The following is a 6,630-nucleotide window of genomic DNA, read 5'->3' as shown; positions in this document are numbered from 1 at the left end:
TTTTGTATATGTGTATACACCCATGTAATCACTCAGAGCCAAATATAGAATAAATATAGAACATTTATTTATAGCATCCTCCCAGAGATTCCTGCATGCCACATCCCACCAATACCTCTCCAAAGGTAACCAGTATTCTGCCTTCATTATTATTACTGAAATATTTTTAAATTGTCAAAAATAGGCCGGGCGCGGTGGCTCAAGCCTGTAATCCCAGCACTTTGGGAGGCCGAGACGGGCGGATCACGATCAGGAGATCGAGACCATCCTGGCTGACACGGTGAAACCCCATCTCTACTAAAAAATACAAAAAACTAGCCGGGCGAGGTGGCGGGCACCGGTAGTCCCAGCTACTCAGGAGGCTGAGGCAGGAGAATGGCGTGAACCCGGGAGGCAGAGCTTGCAGTGAGCCGAGATCTGGCCACTGCACTCCAGCCTGGGCGGCAGAGCGAGACTCCGTCTCAAAAAAAAAAAAAAAAAAAAAAAAAAAAAAAAAAAAATGACAGTATATCTATACCAAGGAATTAAAAAAAGTAGTAGTTAAAGGAAGAGCTATACATGCAAACATGGAAATATCCCAAGATATATTGTTCTGTATTACTAAGGTAATTGAAAATTAATAACAAATGTTAATGGAAAGGATGGTAGATGGAAAGGAGAACAGAAATACGATGGGTAAAGCCCTTTTAGTCCTTTTGAAATCTTCATTGAGGCTGGGCGCGGTGGCTCACACCTGTAATCCCAGCAGTTTGGGAGGCCAAGGATGGTGGATCACTTGAGGTCAGAAGCTCAAGACCAGTCTGGCCAACGGGGTAAAATCTTGTATCTACTGAAAAAAAAGAAAATACAAAAAAAAATTAGCTGGGTGTGGTGGTGCATGCCTGTAGTCCCAGCTACTTGGGAGGCTGGGGCGGAAGAATTGTTTGAACCCAGGAGGCAGAGGTTAAGTGAGCCAAGATCACACCACTGCACTCCAGCCTGGGGGACAGAGTAAGACTCTGTCTCAGCCAGGCGGGATGGCTCACACCTGTATTCTCAGCACTTTGGAAGGCTGAGGCGGGTGGATCACAAGGTCAGGAGTTCGAGACCAGCCTGACCAACATAGTGAAACCCCATCTCTACTAAAAATACAAAAATTAGCCAGATGTGGTGGCACATGCCTGTAGTCCCAGCTACTCGGGAGTCTGAGGCAGGAGAATCGCTTGAACCTGGGAGATGGAGGCTGCAGTGAGCCGAGACCAGGCCGTTGCACTCCAGCCTGGGTGACAGAGTGAGACTTCGTCTCAAAAAAAAAAAAAATCTTTACTAAGCATGCCCTCATTTTGTGGCAGAAGTATCCAAACTGAATTCAGTCACCTAAATTGGAAGCATAGCAGGAAGCATTGAGAGACCACATATTTACAGAAACAAATGTACTCCTCTCCCTCTAACTTGGACACCACCACATCCTGAGCTGAAACTCTTCGTAAGCCTTGCAGGGCCCCACCTTTTCTATCGCCAGCCAAAGGGCCAAAATGAAAGACAGAGAGGCCTGCGGGTTCAGATCATTGCAGCCTTGCTGTGCAATAATATGGATGCCAGTGCTGGGGTTTATCCGACTCTTCCCAAAAGTCACAACCAAATATAGTTTCTCCTCAGATGTAGTGAATAAGCCTGGCCTAAAATATTGTGGGGGTCAAAACCAACCTAATAGGGCAAGGCCTTACCTGGAAAGTTCTGAACCGATCTAATTTGCATCTAGACCTTCAAACTAACTTTTTGTTAATATCTCAATTTCAGTAGTAAACAACTAAATGAGTTCAAATGACAAGGAAACAACAGGTTTATTTTCAAACTTATGCGAACATTGGTATCTGAAACCACCTTCACACACACCCTTTGCAAGTCAATGTGAATGAATGGGTGGGCACACAGTAGTTGCATTTTAATCCATTTTCTTTTTAAATTGCCAGCACGAGGCTTGAGAGCCGCCTTGTTAACAATTCTCACAGCCCAAACCCTTCTCCAGTGCACTGTAAGCTTCTTTCGTCTTGTCCTGTTGTTTGTGGAGATGAGAAACAACCCATGTCTTTCTGTTTAATGACCCTTCAAATCAGTTGGACCTTTCTTCGCTAAGCTAAATAACCCTACAGCTTTCTGGCCTCTCCTCATAGCCTTTATTTTCCAAGCCTTAATTACATTTTTGCTCTTCTCTGGAGCTCTGCCAGTTCCCCACATCCTCCTTAAAGGGGAGACACAAAGTAGCCACAGTTGAGGTCAGACCAGTGCTGGGAAAAGCTGACAAGCCACTTCCTGCCCTTTGACTTTTATGCGTCCCACTATCTTACTGACTTTATAAATAAACAGCGCTCATTGAACTGATTCTAGCAGGGCTGTCATTCAAGCTGAAGTCCTACTTTCCCATCTTGCATCTCAGCATTTTTATTTTGTCCCATAAATTTTTTGTGCTTACCCCTTTTGAGCTTTTCTAATTCGAAAGGTCTCACCCGATGAATTGTCTGAGCCACTTTACATGTGATTCCTCCTTTCTCTACTTTCTCACAAAAACTTTTGTAAATTTAGGAAGTGCCTTTCCAGAAGCCAAGCCAGTGATCAAAATCTACTGAGATTTCCTCTGTCTCCCCGGCACCATCCCCAATGCAAGTACTGCTGACACTGTTGTAATAAAAACTACCGTTTATTATGCCAGGAAGTGTGGCATACATTATTTCATTAATTCCTCACAACAACCAATCTCATTATCCCTATTTTATTGAACAATTTGAGGTTAGCTAGATTAAGTAATTTGCTATAGCCACAGAGCAAGCAACTGCTGGATTCAAATATGAGCCTCTCTGCCCCTGAACTCACTGTGCTACAATGTCGCAAAATCAGTGCTCACTGGCATTTGGATGTAATCCACTAGGCAAATGTGACTCCACTTGTAAATTCTGTGCTCTCTCTTTTGGAGCTGGGACATCTTTCTCCTGCCCTTGAGTGTCAAAACTCCAGGTTCTCTGGGCTTTTGAACTCTAGGACTTGCACCAGCCACCTCCTAGGCACTTGGGCCTTCAACCTCAGACTGAGAGTTATATAGTCCAAGGCCTTCAGACTTGGACTAAGTCATGCTGTTGGCTTCCCTGGTTCTCCAGCTTGCAAATGGTCTATCATTGGACTTGTAAGGAAGCCACGTTCCCCTAATAAATCCCTTATTCTACCTCTTTCTCTCTTTCTCTTTCTCTCTCTGTCTATATATATACAAATTATATATACAATATATAACTGATTATATATAAAATATATAAAAATCTACATATTTATAACAAACTATATAAATTATATTTTAATATATAATTATAGAATTTAATTTTTATATTTATATACAATCGGTTATATATAAAATATATAACATATAAATATAGGCCAGATGTGGTGGCTCACAGCTGTAATCCCAGAACTTTATGAGGCCAAGGCAGGTGGATCACGAGGTCAGGAATTCGAGACCAGCCTGGCCAACATGGTGAAACCCCGTCTCTACTAAAAATACAAAAATTAGCCGAGCATGGTGGCACGCGTCTGTGGTCCCAGCTACTCGGAAGGCTGAGGCAGGAGAAGTGCTGAACCTAGGAGATGGAGGTTGCAGTGAGCCGAGATCAGGTCACTGCACTCCAGCCTGTGCAACAGAGCAAGACTCCATCTCAAATAAATAAGTATATTTATAATATGCTTATAATACTTATAAACACTCATAAATATACTTATAGGTGTATATTTATAATGTAGCATTTTGTGTCTGCTCCCTGTGGCACTCAGTGGTAACCATTTAGTTGGGAACATGAGTGATTTTTTTGCCTTGTTTCTCCTGCTGCTTTTCTCCTCCTTTTTACTTTGTTGGTAGAGCGCAGTTACGGGGCAAGACGAAACAGCTGAAGCCGTGGTGCTAAGGGAGGAGATCACTCCTCATATCGTCCTGTGCCCAATTTCTGCCTCCAACGAAAGAAGTAGTAAAAATTAAAAGGCAAAAATGAAATCCACAGGCAGACAGCCCGGCGCCACACCCTGGGCCTGGTAGTTAAAGATCGACCCCTGACCTAATAGGTTATGTTATCTGTAGATTACAGATATTGTATAGTAATGCACTGTGAAAATCCCTATCTTGTTTTGTTCCGATCTAATTACGGGTGCATGCAGCCCCCAGTCCCGTACCGCCTGCTTGCTCAATCAATCACGACCCTCTCACACACACCCCCTTAGAGTTGTGAGCCCTTAAAAGGGACAGGAATTGCTCACTTTGCGGGGGGTGGTCTGCTGGGCTCTTGAGACAGAAGTCTTGCCGACGCCCCCGGCCGAATAAACCCCTTCCTTCTTTAACTCGGTGTCTGAGGAGTTTTGTCTGCGGCTCGTCCTGCTACAGTGCTAGTATTGTAATAGAGACTTTGATGATGAGAAGACCCTTATACAGCACCAAAAAGCAAAGCATTTTAAATGTCATATGTGTCACAAGAAATTGTATCCAGGACCTGGCTTAGCTATTAATTGCATGCAGGTGCATAAAGAAATAATAGATGCTGTACCAAATGCAATACCTGGGATAACAGACATAGAATTGGAAATATATGGTATGGAAAGTATTCCAGAAAAAGACATGGATGAAAGACGATGACTTCTTGAAGAGAAAACATAAGAAAGCCAAAAAAAGAAGGAACAAGATGATTCTGATGAATATGATGATGATGACTCTGCAGCCTCAACTTCATTTCAACCACAACCTGTTCAACGAGGTTATATTCCTGCAGTGGCACAGCCAGGACTGTCACCAGTAATGGGAGCACCAGGAATGCCTCCAGGCATAACTTCATTAATGCCAGGTGTTCCTCCTCTGATTCCAGAAATGCCACCAGTTATGCCAGGCATGCCACCTGGATTGCATCATCAAAGAAAATGCACCCAGTCATTTTTCGGTGAAAACATAATGATGCCAATGGGTGGAATATACCACCTGGACCAGGAATACCACCTCTGATGCCTGGAATGTCACCAGGTGTCCCCTCCATACCCCCAACCCCATTCCACGTCCTAGAATTCCTCCAGTGACCCAAGCACAGGCTGGGTCTTAACAGACCACCTGCACCAACAGCAACTGTACCTGCACCACAGCTTCCATTTACTAAGCTTCTTTTCCCCAGTGCTGGACAAGCTCAGGCAGCTGTCCAAGGACTTGTTGGTACAGATTTCAAACCCTTAAATAGTACCCCTGAAACAACTATAGCACCCCCAAAGCCTACATTCCCTGCTTATACACAATCTACAGATTCAACCACTGGTACAACAAATAGTACTGCAGTTAAACCAGCAGCTTCAGTAGCAAGTAAGCCTGCTACACTTACAGCAACCAATGCAACCAGTAAGTTGATCCATCCAGAAGAGGTTATATATCTGAAAGAGAGAAGGGCACAGTTACCTAGATAGCAACGTAATTTTCCTCTGCAAGGAGAGGCCCCCATCAGTAATCCACCAGTTGGACCAATTGGAGATATGATGCGACCATAGCCAGGCATCCCACAGCAACAAGGAGTGAGACCCCCAATGCCACCTCATGGTCAGTACGGTGGTCATCATCCAGGCATGCCAGGATACCTTCCTGGTGCTATCCCTCCATATGGGCAGGGACCGCCAATGGTGCCCCCTTTCCAGGGTGGGCCTCCTCGACCTCCAAAGGGAATGAGACCTCCTGTAATCCTGCAAGGTGGCTGTTACTGATCTTACCTCATCCTGTCTAATAGGTTTGGAGATTAAACCTTTTCCCAACTTGTGCTGTTTATATAGCCAATTTTCCATCAATAAGGCTTCGTTGTGACTTTAACAAATATTATCTTCCCACATACCAGGAACTATTGGACATTGATTTTACATGGGAAAAAATATTTGGAAAAATAACACAGGATCTTTTCCTGAAGTTGCAATTTATACTGTATGGCTTCTTTTTCATGTTTCATCTAGGTTTGTAGAAGTGAAGTATAGTAAATTTGGTTCATTAAATTGTGAAGGTGCTGGAATTACATGAACATATCACTTCAATAAAGGCAAGTTCTGTAATCTTACATTGCTGTTTTGCAAAGTTATGCCTTCACAGCAATTCAGATGCTGTTGGACTTCATGTCCCCAGTCTAGCTTGGTGAGGGGCATAACTGTTTCCAAGTACTTGTACATTGGAAGTCTAAATGTATAACAATATTTACTGTATTTAGAGTTCCTCATGTTGCAGGGTTTAAGAAATCTGATCCACCAATGTCATGTGACTTTTCTGTACCGGTAAACTTCATTGCAATAAAATGAGAGAAAAATTTATGCCTTTTTATGCATAACCCAGCTGTGGGCCACGGCCTAAAAGGTTTGTACAGATGCATGCCACAGTAGATATCCACATAATAAAATTCATAGTTACCAATGCAAAATATATACATATAAATACAAATATGTTATATATAATAATTATAGAGGCATTACATATAATTAAAGACATTTTATAATCATATATAGATATACACATATAATTGATTCTGTCTCTATGGAGAACCCTCACTAAAACAGATTCTGGGTTTACCCCTAAAATCAACAACAATCATACGTTCCTAACAAACACAGGAAAAA

At 42.8% G+C, this 6,630-nt stretch overlaps 1 pseudogene; it reads left to right on the top strand.

Annotated features, from left to right (window-relative positions):
• Positions 1 to 3,989: 3,989 nt before the first annotated feature.
• Positions 3,990 to 5,931, top strand: LOC106992705 (BUB3-interacting and GLEBS motif-containing protein ZNF207 pseudogene; annotated as a pseudogene).
• The last annotated feature ends 699 nt before the right edge of the window (positions 5,932 to 6,630 follow it).

The sequence above is a fragment of the Macaca mulatta genome, chromosome 12, assembly GCF_049350105.2.
Source record: "Macaca mulatta isolate MMU2019108-1 chromosome 12, T2T-MMU8v2.0, whole genome shotgun sequence".
Taxonomy (NCBI): Eukaryota; Metazoa; Chordata; class Mammalia; order Primates; family Cercopithecidae; genus Macaca; species Macaca mulatta.
This window is presented reverse-complemented; position numbering and strand designations above follow the sequence as displayed.